Here is a 21,013-nt window from a genome sequence, read left to right on the forward strand (position 1 = left end):
TTCACCATAGCCCTCTATGGGCTTCCAAATATCACTTTGCCAATTCCACAAGAACTGTCTTAGCGAAAGGCTTCTTGATGGGAAAGCTGTAACTCTGTGAGATGATTTCAGAGAACACAAAGTAGTTTCTCAGAAAGCTTCTTTCTCTTTGTTATCGGAGGATATTTCCTTTGGCCCTATAGTCTTCAAAGGGAAAGGAAATATCTGTTGTCTGATTCCACAGACATAAAGCTAGCAAAGAGATCCACGAAATACAGATGTAACTCTGTGAGATGAATTAACAGAACACTAAGCAGTTTCTCAGAAAGCTTCTTAACAGATTTCATCTGAGGTTATTTCCTTTTTCACAATAGCCCTCTAAGGGCTTCCAAATATCACTTTGCCAATTCCACAAGAACTGTCTTAGCGAAAGGCATATTGAGGGGAAAGCTGTATCTCTGTGAGATGATTTCCAGAACGCAAAGAAGTTTCTCAGAAAGCTTCTTTCTCTTTGTTATCGGAGGATATTTCCTTTGGCCCTATAGTCTCAAAGGGAAAGGAAAAATCTGTTCTCAGATTCCACAGAAATGAAGCTAGCAAACAGATCCACGAAATACAGATGTAACTCTGTGAGATGAATTAACAGAACACTAAGTAGTTTCTCAGATAGCTTCTTTCCAGATTTCATCGGAGGATATTTTCTTTTTCACCATAGCCGTCTATGGGATTCCAAATATCCCTTTGCCAATTCCAAAAGAACTGTCTTAGCGAAAGGCTTCTTCACGGGAAAGCTGTAACTCTGTGAGATGATTTCACATAACAGAAAGAAGTTTCTCAGAAAGCTTGTTTCTCTTTGTTATCGGAGGATATTTCCTTTGGCCCTATAGTCTTTAAAGGGATTCGAAATATCTCTTCTCAGATTCCACAGAAATAAGGCTAGCAAAGAGATCCACGAAATACAGATATAACTCTGTGAGATGAATTAACAGAACACTAAGCAGTTTCTCAGAAAGCTTCTTTCCAGATTTCATCGGAGGATATTTCCTTTTCCACCGTAGCCCTCTAAGGGCTTCCAAATATCACTTTGCCAATTCCACAAGAACTGTCTTAGCGAAAGGCTTCTAGAGGGGAAAGCTGTAACTCTGTGAGATGTTTTCACAGAACAGAAAGAAGTTTCTCAGAAAGCTTCTTTCTCTTTGTTATCGGAGGATATTTCCTTTGACCGTATAGTCTTTAAAGGGATCCGAAATATCTGTTCTCAGATTCCACAGAAATAAGGCTCGCAAAGAGATCCACGAAATACAGATGTAACTCTGTGAGATGAATTAACAGAACACTAAGCAGTTTCTCAGAAAGCTTCTTTCCAGATTTCATCGGATGATATTTCATTTTTCACCATAGCCCTCTATGGGCTTCCAAATATCACTTTGCCAATTCCACAAGAACTGTCTTAGCGAAAGGCTTCTTGAGGGGAAAGCTGTAACTCTGTGAGATGATTTCCAGAACGAAAAGAAGTTTCTCAGAAAGCTTCTTTCTCTTTGTTATCGGAGGATATTTCCTTTGGCCCTATAGTCTTCAAAGGGAAAGGAAAAATCTGTTCTCAGATTCCACAGAAATGAAGCTAGCAAAGAGATCCACGAAATACAGATGTAACTCTGTGAGATGAATTAAAAGAACACTAAGTAGTTTCTCAGATAGCTTCTTTCCAGATTTCATCGGAGGATATTTTCTTTTTCACCATAGCCGTCTATGGGATTCCAAATATCCCTTTGCCAATTCCAAAAGAACTGTCTTAGCGAAAGGCTTCTTCACGGGAAAGCTGTAACTCTGTGAGATGATTTCACATAACAGAAAGAAGTTTCTCAGAAAGCTTGTTTCTCTTTGTTATCGGAGGATATTTCCTTTGGCCCTATAGTCTTTAAAGGGATTCGAAATATCTCTTCTCAGATTCCACAGAAATAAGGCTAGCAAAGAGATCCACGAAATACAGATGTAACTCTGTGAGATGAATTAACAGAACACTGAGCAGTTTCTCAGAAAGCTTCTTTCCAGATTTCATCGGAGGATATTTCCTTTTTCACCATAGCCCTCTATGGGCTTCCAAATATCACTTTGCCAATTCCAGAAGAACTGTCTTAGCGAAAGGCTTCTTGAGGGGAAAGCTGTAACTCTGTGAGATGATTTCACAGAACACAAAGAAGATTCTCAGAAAGCTTCTTTCTCTTTGTTATCGGAGGATATTTCCTTTGTCCCTATAGTCTTCAAACGGAAAGGAAATATCTGTTGTCAGATTCCACAGAAATAAGGCTAGCAAAGAGATCCACGAAATACAGATGTAACTCTGTGAGATGAATTAACAGAACACTAAGCAGTTTCTCAGAAGGCTTCTTTCCAGATTTCATCGGAGGATATTTCCTTTTTCACCATAGCCCTCTAAGGGCTTCCGAATATCACTTTGCCAATTCCACAAGAACTGTCTTAGCGAAAGGCTTCTTGAGGGGAAAGCTGTAACTCTGCGAGATGATTTCACAGAACAGAAAGAAGTTTCTCAGAAAGCTTCTTTCTCTTTGTTATCGGAGGATATTTCCTTTGGCCCTATAGCCTTTAAAGGGATCCGAAATATCTGTTCTCAGATTCCACAGAAATAAGGCTAGCAAAGAGATCCACGAAATACAGATGTAACTCTGTGAGATGAATTAACAGAACACTAAGCAGTTTCTCAGAAAGCTTCTTTCCAGATTTCATCGGAGGATATTTCCTTTTTCTCCATAGCCCTCTATGAGCTTCCAAATATCAGTTTGCCTATTCCACAAGAACTGTCTTAGCGAAAGGCTTCTTGAGGGGAAAGCTGTAACTCTCTGAGGTGATTTCACAGAACACAAAGAAGTTTCTCAGAAAGCTTCTTTCTCTTTGTTATCGGAGGATATTTCCTTTGGCCCTATAGTCTACAAAGGGAAAGGAAATATCTGTTGTCAGATTCCACAGAAATAAGGCTAGCAAAGAGATCCACGAAATACAGATGTAACTCTGTGAGATGAAATAACAGAACACTAAGCAGTTTCTCAGAAAGCTTCTTTCCAGATTTCATCGGAGGATATTTCCTTTTTCACCGTAGCCCTCTATGGGCTTCAAATATCACTTTGCCAATTTCACAAGAACTGTCTTAGCGAAAGGCTTCTTGAGGGGAAAGCTGTAACTCTGTGAGGTGATTTCACAGAACACAAAGAAGTTTCTCAGAAAGCTTCTTTCTCTTTGTTGTCGGAGGATATTTCCTTTGGCCCTATAGTCTTCAAAGGGAAAGGAAATATCTGTTGTCAGATTCCAGAGAAATAAGCCAAGAAAGAGATCCACGAAATACAGATGTAACTCTGTGAGATGAATTAACAGAACACTGAGCAGTTTCTCAGAAAGCTTCTTTCCAGATTTCATCGGAGGATATTTCCTTTTTCACCATAGCCCTCTATGGGCTTCCAAATATCACTTTGCCAATTCCACAAGAACTGTCTTAGCGAAAGGCTTCTTGAGGGGAAAGCTGCAACTCTGTGAGATGATTTCACAGAACAGAAAGAAGTTTCTCAGAAAGCTTCTTTCTCTTTGTTATCGGAGGATATTTCCTTTGGCCCTATAGTCTTTAACGGGATCCGAAATATCTGTTCTCAGATTCCACAGAAATAAGGCTAGCAAAGAGATCCACGAAATACAGATGTAACTCTGTGAGATGAATTAACAGAACACTAAGCAGTTTCTCAGAAAGCTTCTCTCCAGATTTCATCGGAGGATATTTCCTTTTTCAACATAGCCCTCTAGGGGCTTCCAAATATCACTTTGCCAATTCCACAAGAACTGTCTTAGCGAAAGGCTTCTTGAGTTGAAAGCTGTAACTCTGTGAGACGATTACACAGAACACAAAGAAGATTCTCAGAAAGGTTCTTTCTCTTTGTTATCGGAGGATATTTCCTTTGTCCCTATAGTCTTCAAACGGAAAGGAAATATCTGTTGTCAGATTCCACAGAAATAAGGCTAGCAAAGAGATCGACGAAATACAGATGTAACTCTGTGAGATGAATTAACAGAACACTAAGCAGTTTCTCAGAAAGCTTCTTTCCAGATTTCATCGGAGGATATTTCCTTTTTCACCATAGCCCTCTATGGGCTTGCGAATATCACTTTGCCAATTCCACAAGAACTGTCTTTGCGAAAGGCTTCTTGAGGGGAAAGCTGTAACTCTGTGAGATGATTTCACAGAACACAAAGAAGTTTCTCAGAAAGCTTCTTTTTCTTTGTTATCGGAGGATATTTCCTTTGGCCCTATAGTCCTCAATGGGATCCGAAATATCTGTTCTCAGATTCCACAGAAATAAGGCTGGCAAAGAGATCCACGAAATACAGATGTAACTCTGTGAGATGAATTAACAGAACACTGAGCAGTCTCTCAGAAAGCTTCTTTCCAGATTTCATCGGAGGATATTTCCTTTTTCACCATAGCCCTCTATGGCCTTCCAAATATCACTTTGCCAATTCCACAAGAATTGTCTTAGCGAAAGGCTTCTTGAGGTGAAAGGTGTAACTCTGTGAGATGATTTCACAGAACACAAAGAAGTTTCTCAGAAAGCTTCTTTCTCTTTGTTATCAGAGGATATTTCCTTTGGCCCTATAGTCTTCAAAGGGAAAGGAAATATCTGTTCTCAGATTCCAGAGAAATAAGGCTTGCAAAAAGATCCACGAAATACAGATGTAACTCTGTGAGATGAATTAACAGAACACTAAGCAGTTTCTCAGAAAGCTTCTTTCCAGATTTCATCGGAGGATATTTCCTTTTTCACCATAGCCCTCTATGGGCTTCCAAATATCACTTTGCCAATTCCAAAAGAACTGTCTTAGCGAAAGGCTTCTTGAGGGGAAAGCTGTAACTCTGTGAGATGATTTCACAGAACACAAAGAAGTTTCTCAGAAAGCTTCCTTCTCTTTGTTATCGGAGGATATTTCCTTTGGCCCTATAGTCTTTAAAGGGATCAGAAAAATCTGTTCTCAGATTCCACAGAAATAAGGCTAGCAAAGAGATCCACGAAATACAGATGTAACTGTGTGAGATGAATTAACAGAACACTAAGGAGTTTCTCAGAAAGCTTCTTTCCAGATTTCATCGGAGGATATTTCCTTTTTCACCATAGCCCTCTACGGGCTTCCAAATATCACTTTGCCAATTCCAAAAGAACTGTCTTAGCGAAAGGCTTCTTGAGGGGAAAGCTGTAACTCTGTGAGATGATTTCACAGAACACAAAGAAATTTCTCAGAAAGCTTCTTTCTTTTTGTTATCGGAGGATATTTCCTTTGGCCCTATAGTCTTTAAAGGGATCAGAAATATCTGTTCTCAGATTCCACAGAAATAAGGCTACCAAAGAGATCCACGAAATACAGATGTAACTCTGTGAGATGAATTAACAGAACACTGAGCAGTTTCTCAGAAAGCTTCTTTCCAGATTTCATCGGAGGATATTTCCTTTTTCACCATAGCCCTCTATGGGCTTCCAAATATCACTTTGCCAATTCCACAAGAACTGTCTTAGCGAAAGGCTTCTTGAGGGGAAAGCTGTAACTCTGTGAGATGATTTCAAAGAACACAAAGAAGTTTCTCAGAAACCTTCTTTCTCATTGTTATCGGAGGATATTTCCTTTGGCCCTATATTCTTCAAAGGGAAAGGAAATATCTGTTGTCAGATTCCACAGAAATAAGGCTAGCAAAGAGATCCACGAAATACAGACGTAACTGTGTGAGATGAATTAACAGAACACTAAGCAGTTTCTCAGAAAGCTTCTTTCCAGATTTCATCGGAGGATATTTCCTTTTTCACCATAGCCCTCTAGGGCTTCCAAATATCACTTTGCCAATTCCACAAGAACTGTCTTAGCGAAAGACTTCTTGAGGGGAAAGCTGTAACTCTGTGAGATGACTTCACTGAACAAAAAGAAGTTTCTCAGAAAGCTTCTTTCTCTTTGTTATCGGAGGATATTTCCTTTGGCCCTATAGTCTTCAAAGAGATCCCAAATATGTGTTCTCAGATTCCACAGAAATAAGGCTAGCAAAGAGATCCACGAAATACAGATGTAACTCGGTGAGATGAATTATCAGAACACTAAGCAGTTTCTCAGAAAGCTTCTTTCCAGATTTCATCGGAGGATATTTCCTTTCTCTCCATAGCCCTCTATGAGCTTCCAAATATCACTTTGCCAATTCCACAAGAAGTGTCTTAGCGAAAGGCTTCTTGAGGGGAAAGCTGTAACTCTGTGAGATGATTTCACAGAACACAAAGAAGTTTCTCAGAAAGCTTCTTTCTCTTTGTTATCGGAGGATATTTCCTTTGGCCCTATAGTCTTCAAAGGGAAAGGAAATATCTGTTGTCGGATTCCACAGAAATAAGGCAAGCAAAGAGATCCACGAAACACAGATGGAACTCCGTGAGATGAATTAACAGAACACTGAGGAGTTTCTCAGAAAGCTTCTTTCCAGATTTCATAGGAGGATATTTCCTTTTTCACCATAGCCCTCTATGGGCTTCCAAATATCACTTTGCCAATTCCACAAGAACTGTCTTAGCGAAAGGCTTCTTGAGGGAAAAGCTGTAACTCTGTGAGATGATTTCACAGAACACAAATAAGTTTCTCAGAAACCTTCTTTCTCTTTGTTATCGGAGGATATTTCCTTTGGCCCTATAGTCTTCAAAGGGAAAGGAAATATCTGTTCTCAGATTCCACAGAAATAAGGCTAGCAAAGAGATCGACGAAATACAGATGTAACTCTGTGAGATGAATTAACAGAACACTAAGCAGTTTCTCAGAAAGCTTCTTTCCAGATTTCATCGGAGGATATTTCCTTTTTCACCATAGCCCTCTATGGGCTTCCAAATATCACTTTGCCAATTCCACAAGAACTGTCTTAGCGAAAGGCTTATGGAGGGGAAAGCTGTAACTCTGTGAGATGATTTCACAGAACAGAAAGAAGTTTCTCAGAAAGCTTCTTTCTCTTTGTTATCGGAGGATATTTCCTTTGGCACTATAGTCTTTAAAGGGATGCGAAATATCTGTTCTCAGATTCCACAGAAATAAGGCTAGCAAAGAGATCCACGAAATACAGATGTAACTCTGTGAGATGAATTAACAGAACACTAAGCAGTTTCTCAGAAAGCTTCTTTCCAGATTTCATCGGAGGATATTTCCTTTTTCTCCATAGCCCTCTATGAGCTTCCAAATATCACTTTGCCAATTCCAGAAGAACTGTCTTAGCGAAAGGCTTCTTGAAGGGAAAGCTGTAACTCTGTGAGATGATTTCACAGAACACAAAGAAGTTTCTCAGAAAGCTTCTTTCTCTTTGTTATCGGAGGATATTTCCTTTGGCCCTATAGTCTTCAAAGGGAAAGGAAATATCTGTTGTCAGATTCCACAGAAATAAGGCTAGCAACGAGATCCACGAAATACAGATGTAATTCTGTGAGATGAATTTACAGAACACTGAGCAGTTTCTCAGAAAGCTTCTTTCCAGATTTCATCGGAGGATATTTCCTTTTTCACCATAGCCCTCTATGGGCTTCCAAATATCACTTTGCCAATTCCACAAGAACTGTCTTAGCGAAAGGCTTCTTGAGGCGAAAGCTGTAACTCTGTGAGACGATTGCACAGAACACAAAGAAGTTTCTCAGAAAGCTTCTTTCTCTTTGTTATCGGAGGATATTTCCTTTGGCCCTATAGTCTTTATAGGGATCCGAAATATCTGTTCTCAGATTCCACAGAAATAAGGCTAGCAAAGAGATCCACGAAATACAGATGTAACTCTGTGAGATGAATTAACAGAACACTGAGTAGTTTCTCAGAAAGCTTCTTTCCAGATTTCATCGGAGGATATTTCCTTTTTCACCACAGCCCTCTATGGGCTTCCAAATATCACTTTGCCAATTCCACAAGAACTGTCTTAGCGAAAGGCTTCTTGAGGGGAAAGCTGTAACTCTGTGAGATGATTTCTCAGAACAGAAAGAAGTTTCTCAGAAAGCTTCTTTCTCTTTGTTATCGGAGGATATTTCCTTTGGCCCTATAGTCTTCAAAGGGAAAGGAAATATCTGTTGTTAGATTCCACAGAAATAAGGCTAGCAAAGAGATCCACGAAATACAGATGTAACTCTGTGAGATGAAATAACAGAACACTAAGCAGTTTCTCAGAAAGCTTCTTTCCAGATTTCATCAGAGGATATTTCCTTTTTCACCATAGCCCTCTATGGGCTTCAAATATCACTTTGCCAATTCCACAAGAACTGTCTTAGCGAAAGGCTTCTTGAGGGGAAAGCTGTAACTCTGTGAGGTGATTTCACAGAACACAAAGAAGTTTCTCAGAATGCTTCTTTCTCTTTGTTATCGGAGGATATTTCCTTTGGCCCTATAGTCTTCAAAGGGAAAGGAAATATCTGTTGTCAGATGCCACAGAAATAAGGCTAGCAAAGAGATCCACGAAATACAGATGTAACTCTGTGAGATGAATTAACAGAACACTGAGCAGTTTCTCAGAAAGCTTCTTTCCAGATTTCATCGGAGGATATTTCCTTTTTCACCATAGCCCTCTAGGGGCTTCCAAATATCACTTTACCAATTCCACAAGAACTGTCTTAGCGAAAGGCTTCTTGAGGGGAAAGCTGTAACTCTGTGAGATGATTTCACAGAACTCAAAGAAGTTTCTCAGAAAGCTTCTTTCCCTTTGTTATCGGAGGATATTTCCTTTGGCCCTACAGTCTTCAAAGGGAAAGGAAATATCTGTTGTCAGATTCCACAGAAATAAGGCTAGCAAAGAGATCCACGAAATACAGATGTAATTCTGTGAGATGAATTTACAGAACACTGAGCAGTTTCTCAGAAAGCTTCTTTCCAGATTTCATCGGAGGATATTTCCTTTTTCACCATAGCCCTCTATGGTCTTCCAAATATCACTTTGCCAATTCCACAAGAACTGTCTTAGCGAAAGGCTTCTTGAGGGGGAAAGCTGTAACTCTGTGAGACGATTTCACAGAACACAAAGAAGTTTTTCAGAAAGCTTCTTTCTCTTTGGTATCGGAGGATATTTCCTTTGGCCCTATAGTCTTCAAAGGGAAAGGAAATATCTGTTGTCAGATTCCACAGAAATAAGGCTAGCAAAGAGATCCACGAAATACAGATGTAATTCTGTGAGATGAATTTACAGAACACTGAGCAGTTTCTCAGAAAGCTTCTTTCCAGATTTCATCGGAGGATATTTCCTTTTTCACCATAGCCCTCTATGGGCTTCCAAATATCACTTTGCCAATTCCACAAGAACTGTCTTAGCGAAAGGCTTCTTGAGGGGAAAGCTGTAACTCTGTGAGACGATTTCACAGAACACAAAGAAGTTTTTCAGAAAGCTTCTTTCTCTTTGTTATCGGAGGATATTTCCTTTGGCCCTATAGTCTTCAAAGGGAAAGGAAATATCTGTTGTCAGATTCCACAGAAATAAGGCTAGCAAAGAGATCCACGAAATACAGATGTAACTCTGTGAGATGAATTAACAGAACACTGAGCAGTTTCTCAGAAAGCTTCTTTCCAGATTTCATCGGAGGATATTTCCTTTTTCACCATAGCCCTCTATGGGCTTCCAAATATCACTTTGCCAGTTCCACAAGAACTGTCTTTGGGAAAGGCTTCTTGAGGGGAAAGCTGTAACTCTGTGAGATGATTTCACAGAACACAAAGAAGATTCTCAGAAAGCTTCTTTCTCTTTGTTATCGGAGGATATTTCCTTTGGCCCTATAGTCTTCAACTGTAAAGGAAATATCTGTTGTCAGATTCCACAGAAATAAGGCTAGCAAAGAGATCCACGAAATACAGATGTAACTCTGTGAAATGAATTAACAGAACACTAAGCAGTTTCTCAGAAAGCTTCTTTCCAGATTTCATCAGAGGATATTTCCTTTTTCACCATAGCTCTCTATAGGCTTCCAAATATCACTTTGCCAATTCCACAAGAACTGTCTTAGCGAAAGGCTTCTTGAGGGGAAAGCTGTAACTCTGTGAGATGATTTCACAGAACACAAAGTAGCTTCTCAGAAAGCTTCTTTCTCTTTCTTATCGGAGGATATTTCCTTTGGACCTATAGTCTTCAAAGGGATCCGAAATATTTGTTGTCAGATTCCACAGAAATGAGGCTCACAAAGAGATCCACGAAATACAGATGTAACTCTGTGAGATGAATTAACAGAACACTAAGCAGTTTCTCAGAACGCTTCTTTCCAGATTTCATCGGAGGATATTTCCTTTTTCACCATAGCCCTCTATGGGCTTCCAAATATCACTTTGCCAATTCCACAAGAACTGTCTTAGCGAAAGGCTTCTTGAGTGGAAAGCTCTAACTCTTGTGAGATGATTACACAGAAGAGAAAGAAGTTTCTCAGAAAGCTTCTTTCTCTTTGTTATCGGAGGATATTTTCTTTGGCCCTATAATCTTTAAAGGGATCCGAAATATCTGTTGTCAGATTCCACAGAAATAAGGCTAGCAAAGAGATCCACGAAATACAGATGTAATTCTGTGAGATGAATTTACCGAACACTAAGCAGTTTCTCAGAAAGTTTCTTTCCAGATTTCATCGGAGGATATTTCCTTTTTCACCATAGCCCTCTATGGTCTTCCAAATATCACTTTGCCAATTCCACAAGAACTGTCTTAGCGAAAGGCTTCTTGAGGGGAAAGCTGTAACTCTGTGAGACGATTTCACAGAACACAAAGAAGTTTTTCAGAAAGCTTCATTCTCTTTGTTATCGGAGGATATTACCTTTGGCCCTATAGTCTTCAAAGGGAAAGGAAATATCTGTTGTCAGATTCCACAGAAATAAGGCTAGCAAAGAGATCCACGAAATACAGATGTAACTCTGTGAGATGAATTAACAGAACACTAAGTAGTTTCTCAGAAAGCTTCTTTCCAGATTTCGTCGGAGGATATTTCCTTTTTCACCATAGCCCTCTATGGGCTTCCAAATATCACTTTGCCAATTCCACTAGAACTGTCTTAGCGAAAGGCTTCTTGAGGGGAAAGATGTAACTCTGTGAGATGATTTCACAGAACACAAAGAAGTTTCTCAGAAAGCTTCTTTCTCTTTGTTATCGGAGGATATTTCCTTTGGCCCTGTAGTCATCAAAGGGAAAGGAAATATCTGTTGTAAGATTCAACAGAAATAAGGCTGGCAAAGAGATCCACGAAATACAGATGTAACTTTGTGAGATGAATTAACAGAACACTAAGCAGTTTCTCAGAAAGCTTCTTTCCAGATTTCATCGGAGGATATTTCCTTTTTCACCATAGCCCTCTATGGTCTTCCAAATATCACTTTGCCAATTCCACAAGAACTGTCTTAGCGAAAGGCTTCTTGAGGGGAAAGCTGTAACTCTGTGAGATTATTTCACAGAACACAAAGAAGTTTCTCAGAAAGCTTCTTTCTCTTTGTTATCGGAGGATATTTCCTTTGGCCCTATACTCCTCAAAGGGAAAGGAAATATCTGTTGTCAGATCCACAGAAATAAGGCTAGCAAAGAGATCCACGAAATACAGATCTAACTCTGTGAGATGAATTAACAGAACACTGAGCAGTTTCTCAGAAAGCTTCTTTCCAGATTTCATCGGAGGATATTTCCTTTTTCACCATAGCCCTCTATGGGCTTCCCAATATCACTTTGCCAATTCCACAAGAACTGTCTTAGCGAAAGGCTTCTTGAGGGGAAAGCTGTTATTCTGTGAGATGATTTCACAGAACACAAAGAAGTTTCTCAGAAAGCTTCTTTCCCTTTGTTATCGGAGGATATTTCCTTTGGCCCTATAGTCTTCAAAGTGAAAGGAAATATCTGTTGTCAGATTCCACAGAAATAAGGCTAGCAAAGAGATCCAAGAAATACAGATGTAACTCTGTGAGATGAATTAACAGAACACTGAGCAGTTTCTCAGAAAGCTTCTTTCCAGATTTCATCGGAGGATATTTCCTTTTTCACCATAGCCCTCTATGGGCTTCCCAATATCACTTTGCCAATTCCACAAGAACTGTCTTAGCGAAAGGCTTCTTGAGGGGAAAGCTGTAACTCTGTGAGATGATTTCACAGAACACAAAGAAGTTTCTCAGAAAGCTTCTTTCTCTTTGTTATCGGAGGATATTTCCTTTGGCCCTGTAGTCTTCAATGGGAAAGGAAATATCTGTTGTCAGATTCCACAGAAATAAGGCTCGCAAAGAGATCCACGAAATACAGATGTAACTCTGTGAGATGAATTAACAGAACACTAAGCAGTTTCTCAGAACTCTTCTTTCCAGATTTCATCGGAGGATATTTCCTTTTTCACCATAGCCCTCTATGGGCTTCCAAATATCACTTTGCCAATTCCACAAGAACAGTCTTAGCGAAAGGCTTCTTGAGTGGAAAGCTCTAACTCTTGTGAGATGATTACACAGAAGAGAAAGAAGTTTCTCAGAAAGCTTCTTTCTCTTTGTTATCGGAGGATATTTTCTTTGGCCCTATAATCTTTAAAGGGATCCGAAATATCTGTTCTCAGATTCCACAGAAATAAGGCTAGCAAAGAGATCCACGAAATACAGATGTAATTCTGTGAGATGAATTTACCGAACACTAAGCAGTTTCTCAGAAAGCTTCTTTCCAGATTTCATCGGAGGATATTTCCTTTTTCACCATAGCCCTCTATGGTCTTCCAAATATCACTTTGCCAATTCCACAAGAACTGTCTTAGCGAAAGGCTTCTTGAGGGGAAAGCTGTAACTCTGTGAGACGATTTCACAGAACACAAAGAAGTTTTTCAGAAAGCTTCATTCTCTTTGTTATCGGAGGATATTTCCTTTGGCCCTATAGTCTTCAAAGGGAAAGGAAATATCTGTTGTCAGATTCCACAGAAATAAGGCTAGCAAAGAGATCCACGAAATACAGATGTAACTCTGTGAGATGAATTGACAGAACACTAAGTAGTTTCTCAGAAAGCTTCTTTCCAGATTTCGTCGGAGGATATTTCCTTTTTCACCATAGCCCTCTATGGGCTTCCAAATATCACTTTACCAATTCCACTAGAACTGTCTTAGCGAAAGGCTTCTTGAGGGGAAAGATGTAACTCTGTGAGATGATTTCACAGAACACAAAGAAGTTTCTCAGAAAGCTTCTTTCCCTTTGTTATCGGAGGATATTTCCTTTGGCCCTATAGTCTTCAAAGTGAAAGGAAATATCTGTTGTCAGATTCCACAGAAATAAGGCTAGCAAAGAGATCCAAGAAATACAGATGTAACTCTGTGAGATGAATTAACAGAACACTGAGCAGTTTCTCAGAAAGCTTCTTTCCAGATTTCATCGGAGGATATTTCCTTTTTCACCATAGCCCTCTATGGGCTTCCCAATATCACTTTGCCAATTCCACAAGAACTGTCTTAGCGAAAGGCTTCTTGAGGGGAAAGCTGTAACTCTGTGAGATGATTTCACAGAACACAAAGAAGTTTCTCAGAAAGCTTCTTTCTCTTTGTTATCGGAGGATATTTCCTTTGGCCCTGTAGTCTTCAATGGGAAAGGAAATATCTGTTGTCAGATTCCACAGAAATAAGGCTAGCAAAGAGATCCACGAAATACAGATGTAACTCTGTGAGATGAATTAACAGAACACTAAGCAGTTTCTCAGAACTCTTCTTTCCAGATTTCATCGGAGGATATTTCCTTTTTCACCATAGCCCTCTATGGGCTTCCAAATATCACTTTGACAATTCCACAAGAACTGTCTTAGCAAAAGTCTTCTTGAGGGGAAAGCTGTAACTCTTGTGAGATGATTTCACAGAACAGAAAGAATTTTCTCAGAAAGCTTCTTTCTCTTTGTTATCGGAGGATATTTTCTTTGGCCCTATAGTCTTTAAAGGGATCCGAAATATCTGTTGTCAGATTCCACAGAAATAAGGCTAGCAAAGAGATCCACGAAATACAGATGTAACTCTGAGAGATGAATTAACAGAACACTAAGCAGTTTCTCAGAAAGCTTCTTTCCAGATTTCATCGGAGGATATTTCCTTTTTCTCCTTAGCCCTCTATGAGCTTCCAAATATCACTTTGCCAATTCCACAAGAACTGTCTTAGCGAAAGGCTTCTTGAGGGGAAAGCTGTAACTCTGTGAGATGATTTCACAGAACACAAAGAAGTTTCTCAGAAAGCTTCTTTCTCTTTGTTATCGGAGGATATTTCCTTTGGCCCTTTAGTCTTCAAAGGGAAAGGAAATATCTGTTGTCAGATTCCACAGAAATAAGGCTCGCAAAGAGATCCACGAATTGCAGATGTAACTCTGTGAGATGAATTAACAGAACACTGAGAAAGCTTCTTTCCAGATTTCATCGGAGGATATTTCCTTTTTCACCATAGCCCTCTATGCGCTTCCAAATATCACTTTGCCAACTCCACAAGAACTGTCTTAGCGAAAGGCTTCTTGAGGGGAAAGCTGTAACTCTGTGAGATGATTTCACAGAACACAAAGAAGTTTCTCAGAAAGCTTCTTTCTCGTTGTTATCGGTGGATATTTCCTTTGGCCCTATAGTCTTCAAAGGGAAAGGAATTATCTCTTGTCAGATTCCACAGAAATAAGGCTAGCAAAGAGATCCACGAAATACAGTTGTAACTCTGTTAGATGAATTAACAGAACACTAAGCAGTTTCTCAGAAAGCTTCTTTCCAGATTTCATCGGAGGATCTTTCCTTTTTCACCATAGCCCTCTATGGGCTTCCAAATATCACTTTGCCAATTCCACAAGAACTGTCTTAGCGAAAGGCTTCTTGAGGGGAAAGCTGTAACTCTGTGAGATGATTTCACAGAACACAAAGAAGTTTCTCAGAAAGCTGCTTTCTCTTTGTTATCGGAGCATATTTCCTTTGGCCCTATAGTCTTCAAAGGGAAAGGAAATATCTGTTGTCAGATTCCACAGAAATAAGGCTAGCAAAGAGATCCATGAAATACAGATGTAACTCTGAGAGATGAATTAACAGAACACTGAGCAGTTTCTCAGAAAGCTTCTTTCCAGATTTCATCGTAGGATATTTCCTTTTTCACCATAGCCCTCTAAGGGCTTCCAAATATCACTTTGCCAATTCCACAAGAACTGTCTTAGCGAAAGGCTTCTTGAGGGGATAAATGTAACTCTGTGAGACGATTTCACAGAACACAAAGAAGTTTCTCAGAAAGCTTCTTTCTCTTTGTTATCGGAGGATATTTCCTTTGGCTCTATAGTCTTCAAAGGGAAAGGAAATATCTGTTGTCAGATTCCACAGAAATAAGGCTAGCAAAGAGATCCACGAAATACAGATGTAACTCAGTGAGATGAATTAACAGAACACTAAGCAGTTTCTCAGAAAGCTTCTTTCCAGATTTCATCGGGGGATATTTCCTTTTTCACCATAGCCCTCTATGGACTTCCAAATATCACTTTGCCAATTCCAGAAGAACTGTCTTAGCGAAAGGCTTCTTGAGGGGAAAGCTGTAACTCTGTGAGATGATTTCACAGAACACAAAGAAGTTTCTCAAAAAGCTTCTTTCTCTTTGTTAACGGAGGATATTTCCTTTGGCCCTATAGTCTTCAAAGGGAAAGGAAATATCTGTTGTCAGATTCCACAGAAATAAGGCTAGCAAAGAGATCCACGAAATACAGATGTAACTCTGTGAGATGAATTAACAGAACCCTAAGCAGTTTCTCAGAAAGCTTCTTTCCATATTTCATCGCAGGATATTTCCTTTTTCACCATAGCCCTCCATGGGCTTCCAAATATCACTTTGCCAATTCCACAAGAACTGTCTTAGCGAAAGGCTTCTTGAGGTGAATGCTGTAACTCTGTGAGATGATTTCACAGAAAACAAAGAAGTTTCTCAGAAAGCTTCTTTCCCTTTCTTATGGGAGCATATTTCCTTTGGCCCTATAGTCTTCAAAGGGAAAGGAAATATCTGTTGTCAGATTCAACAGAAATAAGGCTGGCAAAGAGATCCACGAAATACAGATGTAACTCTGTGAGATGAATTAACAGAACACTAAGCAGTTTCTCAGAAAGCTTCTTTCCAGATTTCATCGGAGGATATTTCCTTTTTCACCATAGCCCTCTATGGTCTTCCAAATATCACTTTGCCAATTCCACAAGAACTGTCTTAGCGAAAGGCTTCTTGAGGGGAAAGCTGTAACTCTGTGAGATGATTTCACAGAACACAAAGAAGTTTCTCAGAAAGCTTCTTTCTCTTTGTTATCGGAGGATATTTCCTTTGGCCCTATAGTCTTCAAAGGGAAAGGAAATATCTGTTGTCAGATTCCACAGAAATAAGGCTCGCAAAGAGATCCACGAAATACAGATGTAACTCTGTGAGATGAATTAACAGAACACTGAGAAAGCTTCTTTCCAGATTTCATGGGAGGATATTTCCTTTTTCACCATAGCCCTCTATGCGCTTCCAAATATCACTTTGCCAACTCCAGAAGAACTGTCTTAGCGAAAGGCTTCTTGAGGGGAAAGCTGTAACTCTGTGAGATGATTTAACAGAACACAAAGAAGTTTCTCAGAAAGCTTCTTTCTCTTTGTTATCGGAGGATATTTCCTTTGGCCCTATAGTCTTCAAAGGGAAAGGAAATATCTGTTGTCACATTCCACAGAAATAAGGCTAGCAAAGAGATCCACGAAATACAGATGTAACTCTGTGAGATGAATTAACAGAACACTGAGCAGTTTCTCAGAAAGCTTCTTTCCAGATTTCATCGGAGGATATTTCCTTTTTCACCATAGCCCTCTATGGGCTTCCAAATATCACTTTGCCAATTCCACAAGAACTGTCTAACCGAAAGGCTTCTTGAGGGGAAAGCTGTAACTCTGTGAGATGATTTCACAGAACACAAAGAAGTTTCTCAGAAAGCTTCTTTCTCTTTGTTATCGGAGGATATTTCCTTTGGCCCTATAGTCTTTAAAGGGATCCGAAATATCTGTTCTCAAAATCCACAGAAATAAGGCTAGCAAAGAGATCCACGAAATACAGATGTAATTCTGTGATTTGAATTAACAGAACACTAAGCAGTTTCTCAGAAAGCTTCTTTCCAGATTTCATCGGAGGATATTTCCTTTCTCACCATAGCCCTCTAAGGGCTTCCAAATATCACTTTGCCAATTCCACAAGAACTGTCTTAGCGCAAGGCTTCTTGAGGGGAAAGCTGTAACTCTGTGAGATGATTTCACAGAACACAAAGAAGTTTCTCAGAAAGCTTCTTTCTCTTTTTAATCGGAGGATATTTCCTTTGGCCCTATAATCTTTAAAGGGATTCGAAATATCTGTTGTCAGATTCCACAGAAATAAGGCTAGCAAAGAGATCCAGGAAATACAGATGTCACTGTGTGAGATGAATTAACAGAACACTGAGCAGTTTCTCAGAAAGCTTCTTTCCACATTTCATCGGAGGATATTTCCTTTTTCACCATAGCCCTCTATGGGCTTCCAAATATCACTTTGCCAATTCCACAAGAACTGTCTTAGCGAAAGGCTTCTTGAGGGGAAAGCTGTAACTCTGTGAGATGATTTCACAGAACACAAAGAAGTTTCTCAGAAACCTCCTTTCTCTTTGTTATCAGAGGATATTTCCTTTGGCCCTATAGTCTTTAAAGGGATCCGAAATATCTGTTGTCAGATTCCACAGAAATAAGGCTAGCAAAGAGATCCACGAAATACAGATGTAACTCTGTGAGATGAATTAACAGAACACTAAGCAGTTTCTCAGAAAGCTTCTTTCCAGGTTTCATCGGAGGATATTTCCTTTTTCACCATAGCCCTCTATGGGCTTCCAAATATCACTTTGCCAATTCCACAAGAACTGTCTTAGCGAAAGGCTTCTTGAGGGGAAAGCTGTAACTCTGTGAGATGATTTCACAGAACACAAAGAAGTTTCTCAGAAAGCTGCTTTCTCTTTGTTATCGGAGCATATTTCCTTTGGCCCTATAGTCTTCAAAGGGAAAGGAAATATCTGTTGTCAGATTCCACAGAAATAAGGCTAGCAAAGAGATCCATGAAATACAGATGTAACTCTGAGAGATGAATTAACAGAACACTGAGCAGTTTCTCAGAAAGCTTCTTTCCAGATTTCATCGTAGGATATTTCCTTTTTCACCATAGCCCTCTAAGGGCTTCCAAATATCACTTTGCCAATTCCACAAGAACTGTCTTAGCGAAAGGCTTCTTGAGGGGATAAATGTAACTCTGTGAGACGATTTCACAGAACACAAAGAAGTTTCTCAGAAAGCTTCTTTCTCTTTGTTATCGGAGGATATTTCCTTTGGCTCTATAGTCTTCAAAGGGAAAGGAAATATCTGTTGTCAGATTCCACAGAAATAAGGCTAGCAAAGAGATCCACGAAATACAGATGTAACTCAGTGAGATGAATTAACAGAACACTAAGCAGTTTCTCAGAAAGCTTCTTTCCAGATTTCATCGGGGGATATTTCCTTTTTCACCATAGCCCTCTATGGACTTCCAAATATCACTTTGCCAATTCCAGAAGAACTGTCTTAGCGAAAGGCTTCTTGAGGGGAAAGCTGTAACTCTGTGAGATGATTTCACAGAACACAAAGAAGTTTCTCAAAAAGCTTCTTTCTCTTTGTTATCGGAGGATATTTCCTTTGGCCCTATAGTCTTCAAAGGGAAAGGAAATATCTGTTGTCAGATTCCACAGAAATAAGGCTAGCAAAGAGATCCACGAAATACAGATGTAACTCTGTGAGATGAATTAACAGAACCCTAAGCAGTTTCTCAGAAAGCTTCTTTCCATATTTCATCGCAGGATATTTCCTTTTTCACCATAGCCCTCTATGGGCTTCCAAATATCACTTTGCCAATTCCACAAGAACTGTCTTAGCGAAAGGCTTCTTGAGGTGAATGCTGTAACTCTGTGAGATGATTTCACAGAAAACAAAGAAGTTTCTCAGAAAGCTTCTTTCCCTTTCTTATGGGAGCATATTTCCTTTGGCCCTATAGTCTTCAAAGGGAAAGGAAATATCTGTTGTCAGATTCAACAGAAATAAGGCTGGCAAAGAGATCCACGAAATACAGATGTAACTCTGTGAGATGAATTAACAGAACACTAAGCAGTTTCTCAGAAAGCTTCTTTCCAGATTTCATCGGAGGATATTTCCTTTTTCACCATAGCCCTCTATGGTCTTCCAAATATCACTTTGCCAATTCCACAAGAACTGTCTTAGCGAAAGGCTTCTTGAGGGGAAAGCTGTAACTCTGTGAGATGATTTCACAGAACACAAAGAAGTTTCTCAGAAAGCTTCTTTCTCTTTGTTATCGGAGGATATTTCCTTTGGCCCTATAGTCTTCAAAGGGAAAGGAAATATCTGTTGTCAGATTCCACAGAAATAAGGCTCGCAAAGAGATCCACGAAATACAGATGTAACTCTGTGAGATGAATTAACAGAACACTGAGAAAGCTTCTTTCCAGATTTCATGGGAGGATATTTCCTTTTTCACCATAGCCCTCTATGCGCTTCCAAATATCACTTTGCCAACTCCAGAAGAACTGTCTTAGCGAAAGGCTTCTTGAGGGGAAAGCTGTAACTCTGTGAGATGATTTAACAGAACACAAAGAAGTTTCTCAGAAAGCTTCTTTCTCTTTGTTATCGGAGGATATTTCCTTTGGCCCTATAGTCTTCAAAGGGAAAGGAAATATCTGTTGTCACATTCCACAGAAATAAGGCTAGCAAAGAGATCCACGAAATACAGATGTAACTCTGTGAGATGAATTAACAGAACACTGAGCAGTTTCTCAGAAAGCTTCTTTCCAGATTTCATCGGAGGATATTTCCTTTTTCACCATAGCCCTCTATGGGCTTCCAAATATCACTTTGCCAATTCCACAAGAACTGTCTAACCGAAAGGCTTCTTGAGGGGAAAGCTGTAACTCTGTGAGATGATTTCACAGAACACAAAGAAGTTTCTCAGAAAGCTTCTTTCTCTTTGTTATCGGAGGATATTTCCTTTGGCCCTATAGTCTTTAAAGGGATCCGAAATATCTGTTCTCAAAATCCACAGAAATAAGGCTAGCAAAGAGATCCACGAAATACAGATGTAATTCTGTGATTTGAATTAACAGAACACTAAGCAGTTTCTCAGAAAGCTTCTTTCCAGATTTCATCGGAGGATATTTCCTTTCTCACCATAGCCCTCTAAGGGCTTCCAAATATCACTTTGCCAATTCCACAAGAACTGTCTTAGCGCAAGGCTTCTTGAGGGGAAAGCTGTAACTCTGTGAGATGATTTCACAGAACACAAAGAAGTTTCTCAGAAAGCTTCTTTCTCTTTTTAATCGGAGGATATTTCCTTTGGCCCTATAATCTTTAAAGGGATTCGAAATATCTGTTGTCAGATTCCACAGAAATAAGGCTAGCAAAGAGATCCAGGAAATACAGATGTCACTGTGTGAGATGAATTAACAGAACACTGAGCAGTTTCTCAGAAAGCTTCTTTCCACATTTCATCGGAGGATATTTCCTTTTTCACCATAGCCCTCTATGGGCTTCCAAATATCACTTTGCCAATTCCACAAGAACTGTCTTAGCGAAAGGCTTCTTGAGGGGAAAGCTGTAACTCTGTGAGATGATTTCACAGAACACAAAGAAGTTTCTCAGAAACCTCCTTTCTCTTTGTTATCAGAGGATATTTCCTTTGGCCCTATAGTCTTTAAAGGGATCCGAAATATCTGTTGTCAGATTCCACAGAAATAAGGCTAGCAAAGAGATCCACGAAATACAGATGTAACTCTGTGAGATGAATTAACAGAACACTAAGCAGTTTCTCAGAAAGCTTCTTTCCAGGTTTCATCGGAGGATATTTCCTTTTTCACCATAGGCCTCTAAGGGCTTCCAAATATCACTTTGCCAATTCCACATGAACTGTCTTAGCGAAAGGCTTCTTGAGGGGAAAGCTGTAACTCTGTGAGATGATTTCACAGAACACAAAGAAGTT

This window comes from Macaca mulatta, chromosome 16 (assembly GCF_049350105.2).
Source record: "Macaca mulatta isolate MMU2019108-1 chromosome 16, T2T-MMU8v2.0, whole genome shotgun sequence".
Classification (NCBI taxonomy): domain Eukaryota; kingdom Metazoa; phylum Chordata; class Mammalia; order Primates; family Cercopithecidae; genus Macaca; species Macaca mulatta.